Raw genomic sequence first — 12,378 nt, 5'->3', positions numbered from 1 at the left:
AGCGGGCGTTTTATAATTAACTATTTTCTCAATTTTACTCGGATCAGGTTTGATACCATCAGTCGAGATGACATGGCCCAAATAATTAACTGAACTTTTAATGAACTGGTATTTTTTAAGTTTTAATTTTAGATTGGCATTTTTCAATAACTCAAAGATTTCGCGAATATCCTTCAAGTGATCGTCAAAAGTGTCCGAAAAGATGTTTACGTCATCCAAGTAAACTAACGCCTTACTTCCCAAAACGTCTTTCAGTACGTAATTCATTAGTCTTTGAAATGTCGCAGGTGCATTGCACAATCCAAATGCCATACGTTTAAATTCGTAAAGGTTATTTTCCACTACGAATGCTGTTTTTTCAATAGCCGGCTCATCAACTTGAATTTGCCAATACGAAGCTAAATCAAGAGTGGTGAAATATTTCTTCCCATACAGTTTGTCCAATGTTTCATCTATCCTCGACATAGGAAATGAATCCTTTTTTGTAATACTATTTAATTTCCTATAGTCAACGCAAAATCTTACTTCTCCACCCTTTTTTTCCACTAAAACCACAGGTGAAGCCCATGGCGAATGTGAATATTGGATCACATTAGCATCCAACATTTCCTGTACTTTATCTTCCAATATTTTTCTTTGATTATTTGTAACTCGATAAGGGCGTTGTCGAATAGGGCCTCTTCCTTGTGTATCAATTGTATGTTTAATGAGATTAGTGTTCCCTAATTCTGAATCTTTTGCTGCGAACAAGTCGTGGAAGTAATTTAATAGTTTTGAGAGCGGAGCTTGAAATTCAGCGTCGACTTCTGAAATTAAAACGGGCTCACTTTTAATAGTAGGCTTTTCCTCTAATTTACTTAAAGCAATTTTCCCAATTACGTTATGAATAATCTCAATTACGCCTAATGTAGTGTTCCTAGGAAGTATGACATGATTTAACGAATGATTCTCGACCATAATTTGATATTTCCCATCATAAGATACGTTTCCAATGAATTCCTCAATAAAAATACCGTTCGGCAAATCCTCTGCTGGGGTAAACATAAATGTGGTATTAGGGGGGACATACGGAAATGAACCTTTCATTTGCGTTGCAATTACTAGCAAAGTCTGACGAAATAGCGTCGTCTTTTTGACCGTCGTAACTGCCATGTCTGGTACCCTAGAGATGGCTGATCCCTGCTCATCCCTTGCTAAATAAATGCTCCTGGCTTCTCCGTCAAGCCGAAAACCGTGCTTCTGGATTGCATCCCATCCAAGGATACAGTCTTCAGAAACACCATTTGTAACAATAAACTCTTGTCTTAAAACTGACTCTCCGTATCGTACGGGCAATGTAACTCTTCCCAGCGTTTGTAACTTTTTCTCCCCTACATCATACAAATCGAAATCAAGCTGACTGCAGATCGCTTGACCTCTCGGGGTAACTTATGAAATATTCTCTCGTGAATAATGTTTTTAGACGCGCCTGTATCAAATAATGCTTGCAACGGTATCTGAAAAAGTTTTAATGGAATTCTAGGGGTCGATTCATTTGTTATAGTTGTTAATTTTGCGACTTGTCGGGATTTTAACTGAGACTCCCTATCAACTGACCCGAAGTTACAGTTGATATCTATTGGTTTCCCTGACGCTGAGGGGGACCTGGAATATTCGGCCTATCGGAGCTCCTGAACTTGGGACAGTTATTCGATTTGTGTCCGATTTCACGACAAGAATAACAAATTGGAGGCTGTGCTTGTTCTAAATTATGCCGTTGGAATTTACGGCATTCCGATTGTGTATGCCCACGAAAACCGCAGAAATTGCAAGTTATTCCATTTTGAGTAGGCCGATTTCTCGAATCAATAAAAGGTCTGGAAAACGAGGACGTGGACTGTGTAGGTCTATTAGAGAATCCCGCATTTTGGTAAGAATTGGTGTTATTATTGGGTCGATGAGGAGGAGGTCTCCAATTTCTGTCTTGATTGCCGCTATTGGTTTGGAACGAAACTTGTTTCTTATAAGGGTTGCCTGTTGGAGAAGAAGAACAATCTTTCTTGTCCCTTTGGAGCTGTTTGACTGCTTGCGTGAGTTCCTGAAGAACATCCCTAATGTCTTCCCTGTTTTCTTTCGGGCTCTCCGCATTTTTATTCCCTTGACTAATATTAGCAACGACATTATTGACTATTTCCTTCTGGTCGATTAACATTTGCTTGAGTTCCGTCAAATCCGAATGTTTCGTGTCACACGATCCATCGATTGCTCTAACAAACTCATGTTTTTCCCGATCTGTCTCTAAAGCTTCCAAACGAACGGCATAAATACGCGTTGATGCTACAAGCTCGGTAAAATCGCGAAATTCTTTATAACGTACTTTGGCCTGTAATTTGAAATCCAACCCCTTGATAAATTTTTGCATAAGGATTATTGTGAACGATTTCTCTGCATAACCCGCTGGATACGCCTTCTTAAAAATCTCGTGCAAGCGGTGCGCATAGTCGACAATTTTTTCGCCTGGTTTGCGTTTAGCCTTATTGAATTTTTTTATATAGACATCGACGTTTTCATCCCCATGAAAGTGATCAAGTAACGCTTCTTTAATAGACGCATAATCATGCGGATGCTGCCTGATAATGTTTTGAAGTACTGAAAAAGCCTTATCTGTTATTTTAGCTCGCAGCATCTGAATAATCTTTTCTTCTGACCATGCTGCCCCATCAACTATGCTTTCAAAAGATTCTAGCCAAGAGTCAAAACGAGAAAATGGACTTCCCGAAAAGGAAGGAAGCAATTGTAGGCGCGAAAAAGTGTGTTGGTTTGTCTGAAAATCATTTAAGTCGTTGACTGTGGCAGCCCGTGAAGGAGAACAAGATTTGGCTATGTCGGGATCGAATATGGGAGGATTCAACGTCTTTCGCCGTGAATTCTGAGGGTGTCCTGAAATGCTGTTCGTAATCGCCTCAGTTGCGCTATCAGATCTTCCTGCTGATTGGATTGCTGGGCTTGAGGAGGGTGTTGAGTGCGTGACTGGTTGGAAGGCCGGTTTCTTTGGCGTGCTCGCCTTCTCTTCGGAATGCGTTCCGACAGCGGCGATTCCTGCGGACTCGGCGTGGTTTGCTGTTCTTCCTGGGTCCTCGGAATGTATGATAGCAACTGTCTCAATTCGTTGGTAGCCGGAATGAGTGTTTCCCTGATTTCCTTCGTTATTCGCTGCCCGTCCGGTTGCACCGATGTCTGGAAGTTGTTAATTTTGGTCTGAAGCGATGTCAGTTCCGGCAATAATCCCTCCAAACTGCTTATGGGCTGAACTTTTCTTAGGTAAGGGACCAGGTGGAGGGTGTCCTTGAGAAACTTCAGCTGGTACTCCCGCAGGGTGTCCTTTAGGTAGGTTGAGAACTGCGCTATCTCGATTGCGAGTAGGGAATATGTCCTGTCCTCGAGGTTGTTGAGCAAGCTTTCCTTGGGGACAAAGTTGAACAGGTCCTTGTCCTTCGCCGGCGTGTATGTCAGTAACTCGACGATGTTGTAAGTCTGTCCTAGTAGGTAAATCGTAAACTCCCTCGCATAGGTTGTGAAGATTGCTGTCAGCGCGGCCACTTGGTTCTCCGCAACCTGTGCCGTTGTCCTGGTTTGTCCAATTGCTATCGTTTCCAGGACTGCTCCCAAGGCTTTCAGGAGTGTCTTCGGGTTTTTCAAATCCGTTGTCACGTTGGCTTGGTATTGGTACCGCAGCCGGATTGTTTGCATCAACGATCGTAGTTGTTCCCAAATTAATGGATTGGTTGACTGGAAATCCAATTCCCTCTCCTTGAGGTACCTGAGCGTCAGTAGTAGGGACGGTAACTGACTCGTTGGTGCCGGGAATATTCTCGATTGGTTGGTCGTGATCTCGTGGTATAGGTGATGGAGACTCACTTTCGGTTGACCGTCCATTCACTGGGCTTTTCTTTTGGAAAAAGCTTAAAAGAGTGCTCGAGAGAAAACTAGTCTTTGATGTGTTTCCCACAGGTGATTTTATGGGAGAAAAACGAGAAGCTAACCTTGCATAAACAGACGGTGCGGGCTGAGTAGGTGTAACGGAAGCTTTGCTACGGCCCCAAATTTTCTTAGTGGGAGTTTTAACTAATGGGGCTACGCCCTCATACGCGGTGTTAGACCTCAATTTCTTCAACTGGGTGTTATCTGTCTGTACTTTAGGAATTAAAACGGGAGAAGTAGATGGTTTAATGGCTTATGTTTCTTTATCTGAAGTCTGACTGCCTTGAGATGAATGCGGAACGGTCGCGGTAGAAGCTGACAATTTTTCGAAAATAATCAACTTAGCAATCGTTTCGTCATTGATTTGCACTACGGGTGTTACAGGAAAAAGCGGAGTGTTCAAAGGTGTACGACAAAGTTTATGCCCACCTGACATAACATCCTCCATCATTGTGGTAGAGCTCTGAAAAACGCTGCCACTATTATGTAAAGCATCTTCCCTGTGGGAAGTCTGACTTTACTGTATTAAGACAAAAGGAAATAACGAGCTCGGAGGCGTATTTCCCACAATGATGGATTTATTATTCTAGAGTAAGCATACTACATTAAGCAAGAACATAAAGAGAAATAAAGATACAGTAGGGAAACTAAAGAGAGAAAGAGAGACAATTATAACCAAGTCTTACCGTGATAACACGAGTGGGTAGCGGAAAGATATCGACACGGAAGCGAACGAGATAACCTCACGCTCACGAAGTCAATTCACAATCAAATAGATTGAACAAGTGTTTAAGAAAAGGACAAATGCACTGTCCAAGAATAACTAAGTTCGAACAGATATAAATTAAAGCAAGTTAAACAAATAAAGTTTACATGAAAGAGTACAGTTTACTACGCAATACTATTAACCAAAAGATAAGAGCAACAAGAATAATTCAGGCGACTACCTTACTCAGATGCAAGTTCTTGTCTGATCTTTTTCATATTTTGGGTTCACGATTACACTTTGCATATTGGCACATTGGTGAGTTGCTGTGCGAATATTTACCACCAATCAGCGATGTTTAAAATGGCGTGATAATGGTGTGATGATGGGCGTCGCCCGTGCCACCAATCAAAATGTTTTATAAGTGGCGTGATGCTGATGACACATGGATGCGTCATCTAGCTAGCAGGTGTTCATCTAGGTCACCCGTGTTGCGTATATATGGTGTTGCAATTGACATGTTTATACTAATTACTTATTAAAGATGTTGCAGAAGAGAATATAGGTATAAGATATAAGTGGAAGCATGAGAATATAAGAAGACGTATATTGGCTTCGTTACAGTAATAAAGCTGGTGTTGACCACAATAGTTCTTTCCAAAAAATTGGAACCAGGAACCGTACTTACAATCCTGAAGAAATGGAAGAACGTCCAACAGCTAAACTCACACACTTCACAGGTATGTGTTAACCTATACATTTGAGTAAAACGGCCAGTTTACTCCATTGATTTTCAGGAAAAAGCTGGATTTATCTGATAAGAAGACAAAAACCAAATCAAAGTTAGATGAAATGAAGAACAAATTAAAAAGGAAAAATAAGAAGAAGAGGTCCTGAATTGCCAAACTTGCACGAGCCACCAAGGCAACATCAGTGTTATCAACCTCTGGTCTTTCAGAGTTTGTCGAAACAGAAATTCCTGAACCAAGAGTAGCAAGTACAATGCCAACACCAATTTTACACCGTGAAGGCTGCCTAGTTATCAGCACATTTGGTTTTATGGAATTTTTTAATCCCTCACACATTCTGAAAAAGACCACTTTAGATCAATAAGTGGCAATGATTAAAATGGAAAAAAACTTAAACCAAACGTGAAAATCTTGGTAGGCCCAGCTGAAGTTGAGAATGCAAGAAGCATTGAAGAGAAACTTGCATGAAATGGTGCTCTTCAAATAGCTGAAGGATTGCAGGTAAACTATCAATTTGACAAACACATTTGTAAGATGTTAAAAACTTTTAATTTTTCTGTATTGCAATAGGTAGAAGACTGTGGAATTGCTTGACAAATATATTAAGAAACGAGATAAATCAAATCAGAAAGTAAAAAAAAATTGGGCTGAACGCATCGAAGAAAAGGAAAAGAGAAAGGAATAACAACAGATAAAGAGAAAAGCCAACATTTAAAAAAAGGAAACTGAAAAGGAAAAATATAAAGTGATTAAACCAAATTTAAAAAAGTAAAATTTATCATATTAAATACTGATACTGACTCATGGATGAGCTAAACTCGTGTTCTTTCATGTGCAAGCCATGTCGTTATAGTTTTAAAAAAAAATACACTGGCATGCCTTCCATGATCTTGGAAAATTTTAAGAAAAAAAATCTTAGATTCATTTTATAAGGTTTAGCGTCTTCACTAATAACAGTCTCACAAAACAAAGTCCTTCATGGTAGAAAACTGTGGCTCATAGACGTTCCTACGCAAATTGAATATTCCAGTTTTGCTCGAACTATTTATTGCTTTGCTGAAAAGCACTCCAAGATAACAGTCAGCAGTAACCACTTGGCATAATTATAGCAGTAGGTTATGATTTTAATATATTTATTGGGCTCTTTGTAATCGTGAAAAGAATTGAAAATGTGATAAGGAAATAAATGGTATGAGAATCAATATTGAATTATAATAGTTTTTATTTGTCCTTATCTCAAACGATAGTTTAAGTTTGTAATGTTCTTCCTATAAAAATTATTTATCAAATGTTAATAATAATAAACTAGTCTTCGTATTAACATATCTTTGTTCCCAGCAACCACAAAAGCCACGCGGAACTCATTCAGTTTCCGTATTCACAACAAATCAGTGGTCTTTACCTATGGCATAAGTATCGACAAAGGGAAGTTATAAGGGAGATGGACTAATGGCTGGGGGGGGCATGATCAAAGAGGGTGGACAGAACAAGGCTAAGTGTGAAAAACATATATTTCTCATATTATATTTAAAGAAGCTAAAGTAGTTCAATAAACAAAAATTGTGAAAAGTGAACTTTATTTAACGGGATATAAGCAATAGATAAATACTAACATAATCCGAAATAAGATTGCTACCGAATAAATAATCAAAGATTAACTAGCGTACATACGCTAACTTTGTTTCATATCGGCAAACCTTATAGAAGGTCACGGTTTCAGCAACCTTTGTACATTTCAACTTCCACGGAATAGGAGGTGGGAAATACGTTTTGAAACAAATTAAAGTATGTTGGAACATATAAATTAAGCGAAGAAAAAGGCCCAGTCCAAGGAGAAAAAGGCCCACTTTTCAATTTGGAAAAAAAGTGGGCCTTTTTCGTGTGTGCCTTTTTCGTATGGGCCTTTTTGTTGGGCCTTTTTCTCCGCCAATCCGCGTTTGTGTCAAATTAGTAGTGCGAAAAAATGTGAAAAAGAGAGAAAACTTTGACTATCGTGACGCTGTCCAGGATAACTATGAAGAAATACATGGTAACGTTATGAAATTGCTCGAAATAGGCGTGCAATGTTTAATGCTTTCTGCCATCCAGTTTTGAATAGCCAGTCCAATGATATTGTATCGAAGCCTAGCGATAGTGCCATCTTGTAGCTTGCAGAAGATGATGTTCGTTCCCATCGCACTTGTTATTCAAAAACATCTGAAGAATATCGTATATATTTATATATCGTATAATATATATTGTATATATATATCGTATATATTAAAAAAAAACAATGAAGTTGGCAGGTTATCTAAAGAGATAGAAATGAAATATTGACGTTTTTACAAAAGAAAATTCAGAACAATTTGAATGAATCCATAACCAAACTGGTGATATTCAGCTTACAGCGAATTATTATTATTCAGGGTAGTTGATATATCTATAGCATTCATAAATTCTATCAAAAAGTCCAAATAAAAAGAATTTTTGGATATCGCTAGATGCTTGAGATGATAAGAATTCCAATAAATGCTTTTTTGCTTAGCATTAATAAGGAATAACCCCCCAACGAGTGTCGCAAACTTTGGAACTTTAGCTGTCTTTCCCTTTCTTTAAAATGAAGGCTAAAATATAAATTATTAATTTAGGCTCTATCATAAGTTAAAAATTAATGAAAAAATAAAAAAATTGTAAAAATAAAAATGAGAAATTGAGAAGGAAAAAATGCTAACCATTTCTGTTAAATTTCGTAAATTTTAACTTATGATAGAGCCTAAATTGATAATTTTTTTTTCTCTATTACTGAAAAAAAACAAAATGCACTTATTGGAATCGAAGCGAGCCTGTGCATCTCGTGATTGCAAAAATCTATTTAATTTTGAGATTTAATAACCAGAATATTGAAAAAAACTTTCACCAACCACCGCCGAATCAGACAACATTTTCAAGGATTGGAATTTATTAATTCGATTTTTTTGTTTAGATTTAATAGCATACGGCTTTACTTACCAGTTGTAATAGTCGGAGTTTAACTAAAATACGGAAAAATTTTGATTGTGCAACCATACACTGCTTTCCGTTTATTATAAAATTCATTTCTAGTTTAAACGTACATATGGCATTCGGGATTAAATGACATCCTAAAAATTCCGTTTACATGAGCGAGAAATTTAACAGGGCAGTTCTTGGTGGAGGGAAATTCAATCGAATTGAATTCCGAATAGGAAACATTGTACGGTTAATACTATTTTTAGCAGTAATTGAGATTTCTGTTCACTTTTACAGCACCAGACACGAAGCAGTTTTGAAAGACTTCAAGTGCTGGCTCGTTTCACTACTTTTAAGACCTTTGAAATGTAATAAAAACATTTAAAAGAAATTTTACAAAAGCACTAATTTAATATTAGATTTACCTTGCCTTCGTGCTCCACCAATGATTTCATTCTCCGCTATACTTAGAGGAACGAGAGTTGTCAGCTGAAAATTCCTCAAATTGAATTTTCAATAATTTACTCCGCACATTGACAATAAGTGTAAAATACTTACTTTACCATGCAACGTTAGGTACATAATAGGTTTCGTTCGTAACGATGTGGCAGAACTATATTATTGCAGTTAACTTGGCAACGTTTTCATTTTCCTCAATTGTTGTATTCACCTTCTGAAAACGTTTATTTGCCATTCCGTTCTTGGATTTGATTAACTAGGTGTTGGAGAGACAGAGATTTTTTTACAGCTATGGCAACAAAAAGGAACATGAAATTTGATACAAATAACAGTCTGCATGCAAAATATACTTTCGCTGGCCGGGCTGACATGGGCAATTAATGGACACGAAAATTGGTTTAAATACATACTTACATCGATGTCATTTGGAACTTCTTTTGCCTCACGAATGTACTTTTTCTTTTCATTAGTTGATCCAGCGGTAGGTACTGGGTATCCAGAATGCAAGTCATGTTCCTATGAAGAGTTATTAAGATAATTTTTAACAGCCGATGTCTACATGCAGTAAATTTACTTACGATGCAAGATGTAAGAGAATGGTTCTTAATAACTTACTTGGAAAAAGTGTCAAGCTTTTTGCAGACATCGGGCTGGATACCTGATAAAATTTCCTCAACTTGTAACGCAGTAGGATCTCATACCCCGTTTTGGTTATTGTCATCAATATATTTTGTCCACGACATTGCAAAAAGGTGGTCCAACTTGAAATGCAAGCAAGGGTGTTGCAATTAATCCATAAATACTTATGTGGTTGGAATACACAACTTCATTCTTGGAAATCTGAAGTACCGGCATATGGGCATTGTTCTCTTACTCAATTGGCTCATCTAAACAATGAAACAAATGGCATTGATAAATTTTCAAAGATAATCTTGTCACATAGTACAAATTAAATACCTTAGTGTTTAGCACTGCATTTAGACTTCTTCGAGAGTTGAAGTTTGAGGATGATTTTTTATTTGTAGTCTTTGAATATTTCTCCTGCGAGAAATAGAGTAGCAAAGCCCGATGTAAAATATTAGAAGTAACAAGATATTCATTACTATTACCTTCCATTCATGAAATAATATAGTACGACCTTTTTTTTCCTGTCGATGCACTTTTCATCACAACCTGTAGCCGTTTCGTCGGAGTGAAGTATTTACACTGATTTTTAGACTGATGTTTGTATTTTTGAATCATCGCGGGATGGGGAACTCGGGGTTGGCAGGGGGAAATATCACTAGTAAAAAGGCAACGCTTTGGCCGTGTGTACACAAATCCTTGCACTTTTGGCCGGCAGGATCTCTGGGTGGCTTCACGCTAAACCGCTTGGCCGAAACGTTTTGCTGAACTCTGTGAAACGGTCCAACGCGTTGTACGATTCTATGTTGCAATTTAAAGGGGCCTTGCCCGCGAATGGAAAACTCGCAAAAAGTTTCCGGACAGTCGAGAGGGCTAGTAATAAATGGGGCTACTTTGGCTCTCTTGTACGGGATGGTAAATAGGACTATGAGAGCGCAAAAGGGTGGTTTTCACTCCAGCATGTTTCCGTGAGACATGTCTGTGTTTGATGATTAACTTTACGATTGGATGATAAGCGAGCAATAGGATGGGAGGTTCAATATCCCTGTCTCTCAGCGCTAACTCGACCCTTCCTGTCCCTCTGATTAATTGGTCTCATTCATCCCATTTGGAACGGAGTGCGGCAATTTTTTTCCTTGTGGTGTGATTGTTGCCTGTCTTGTAGTTCTTGAAACGCTTTTAAATAAATTTCTTTGTGGAGATGCCTATAAATATGCAGCTCCGTTTTTATCAATTCCTTTTAAATGGTCTACCATTAATTCGTTAGTGGGATAAATGGTCTACCATTATTTTTTTTCGTCTTCTTTCTGGATAGGATTTTCATTTGTGTTCTCTTTGTGGGACGACCCTTGTAGATAAACCTTAGTATATAGACGGTTCTTGAAAGCAAGCGATTCCATGACGAAATTCAACCGAGCTGCCATCCAATTGGGGTAGATGGTTAAACAGGAGCGACCGAGATGATGACGGTTTCTGCTTTACTTTCTACCTAGGAGGTATAGATGGCTTTTAAAGAATGGGTTTGTACTTCTTTTTTCAACAACAGAGCTCCGGTTGTTTTTTTTATTATCCATTTACATTATTTTCAGATAAAAATTACACTTAATTTTATATGAGCGCTGCACTTATGGACCTATCATTTATGTAACCTACAAATAATGCAAAATATTGTTCTTTAAATGATCAACTTGGACGTAGTCTCTATCAAACCTTATTAACATTGTTGGAATAATCTGCTAATTGCAATATTTTCTAAGCTTGTAAAAATGGGACTGAAAAGTTTCGTTTTCCACAACGCGAATTACAAATTTCAGCTATCACCAAATACTTATTTGGAGTTGCGGAGGATTGAACTCCAGACTTTTCGCATGCAAAGCAAACACTCTACCACTGAGTTACAACCCCATATTTTGAAAAGAATTTACACAAATTACAACGTTTTTTTTGCCCATTTCATTCAAAAACTTCAGTCGTCCTAGTTAGTGCTTGTAAATAGATTAAAAGCAAATTTTCTGGTTAGCTTTTTCATTTATCTTAAATAAAATGTGTGCATGCTTGGTATTTATTATAATATACCAAAAATATAAACAATACTTATAGCTTTAATTTGTTACTAGCCTTCTAAAATCGTTGATAATGTTGCAGTCGTGTTTCTTTCAATTGGTATCTTTGTTTTGATGTATTGGTTACAACCGCTTGAAAAAATTGTCAAGCTTATTGAAATGATGACGTTTTTTGGTAATTTATTTTATTAACTTTTATTATTCTGGTTTCTTTTGTCGCATTATTCCATTTTATCATTTTCAGATATAAATTACACTTAATTTTATTTGAGTGCTGCATTTATTGGTCTAACATTTATATAGCCAAATAATTCAAAATATTGTTCTTTAAAGAGTAAACTTGGACGTATTCTCTATCAATCTTTAACTTATTTTTTATTGGAGTTGCGGAGGATTGAACTCCGGACTTTTCACATGCAAATCGAACACTCTACCACTGAGTTACAACCCCACAGTTTAATAATAATTTACAAAAATTACAATGTTTTTTGCACATTTCATTGAAAACTTCAATCGTCCTAGTTAGTGCTTGTAAATTGATTAAAAGCAAATTTTCTGGTTAGCTATTTCATTCATGTTAAATAAAATGTTTGCATGATTAGTATTAATTATAATATACTAAGCATGCAGACAATATTTATCTAACTTAGAGGAGGTAGGGCGCAATTGGAACACGCGGCAATTGAAACAAAAATTCTACCACTTAAAGTATGCAAGAGATTTCGTTTAAAAAATTTGAAATAACGGGAATTAGGGTTCTACATTTTTAGAAAAAATTGGAGGCTTTAGACTCCAAACGTTTTCGAGTTATCCCTGAAAATTGTTTTTTGACTGTCCATTTTTTGTTTTT

General features: G+C 37.2%; 2 non-coding genes across 2 annotated transcripts; both read right to left on the bottom strand.

The window, feature by feature from the left end:
• Positions 1–11,298: 11,298 nt before the first annotated feature.
• On the bottom strand, positions 11,299–11,370 carry Trnaa-ugc (transfer RNA alanine (anticodon UGC)). Its single transcript has one exon. It is a non-coding gene; the product is annotated as a tRNA-Ala (tRNA).
• A 537-nt stretch (positions 11,371–11,907) lies between these two features.
• Positions 11,908–11,979, bottom strand: Trnaa-ugc (transfer RNA alanine (anticodon UGC)). Its single transcript has one exon. It is a non-coding gene; the product is annotated as a tRNA-Ala (tRNA).
• Between the last annotated feature and the right edge of the window lie 399 nt (positions 11,980–12,378).

This window comes from Daphnia carinata, unplaced genomic scaffold (genome assembly GCF_022539665.2).
Source record: "Daphnia carinata strain CSIRO-1 unplaced genomic scaffold, CSIRO_AGI_Dcar_HiC_V3 NW_026453040.1, whole genome shotgun sequence".
Classification (NCBI taxonomy): domain Eukaryota; kingdom Metazoa; phylum Arthropoda; class Branchiopoda; order Diplostraca; family Daphniidae; genus Daphnia; species Daphnia carinata.
Note: the sequence above shows the minus strand (reverse complement) of the source record. Positions and strands in the feature narration are given on the sequence as shown.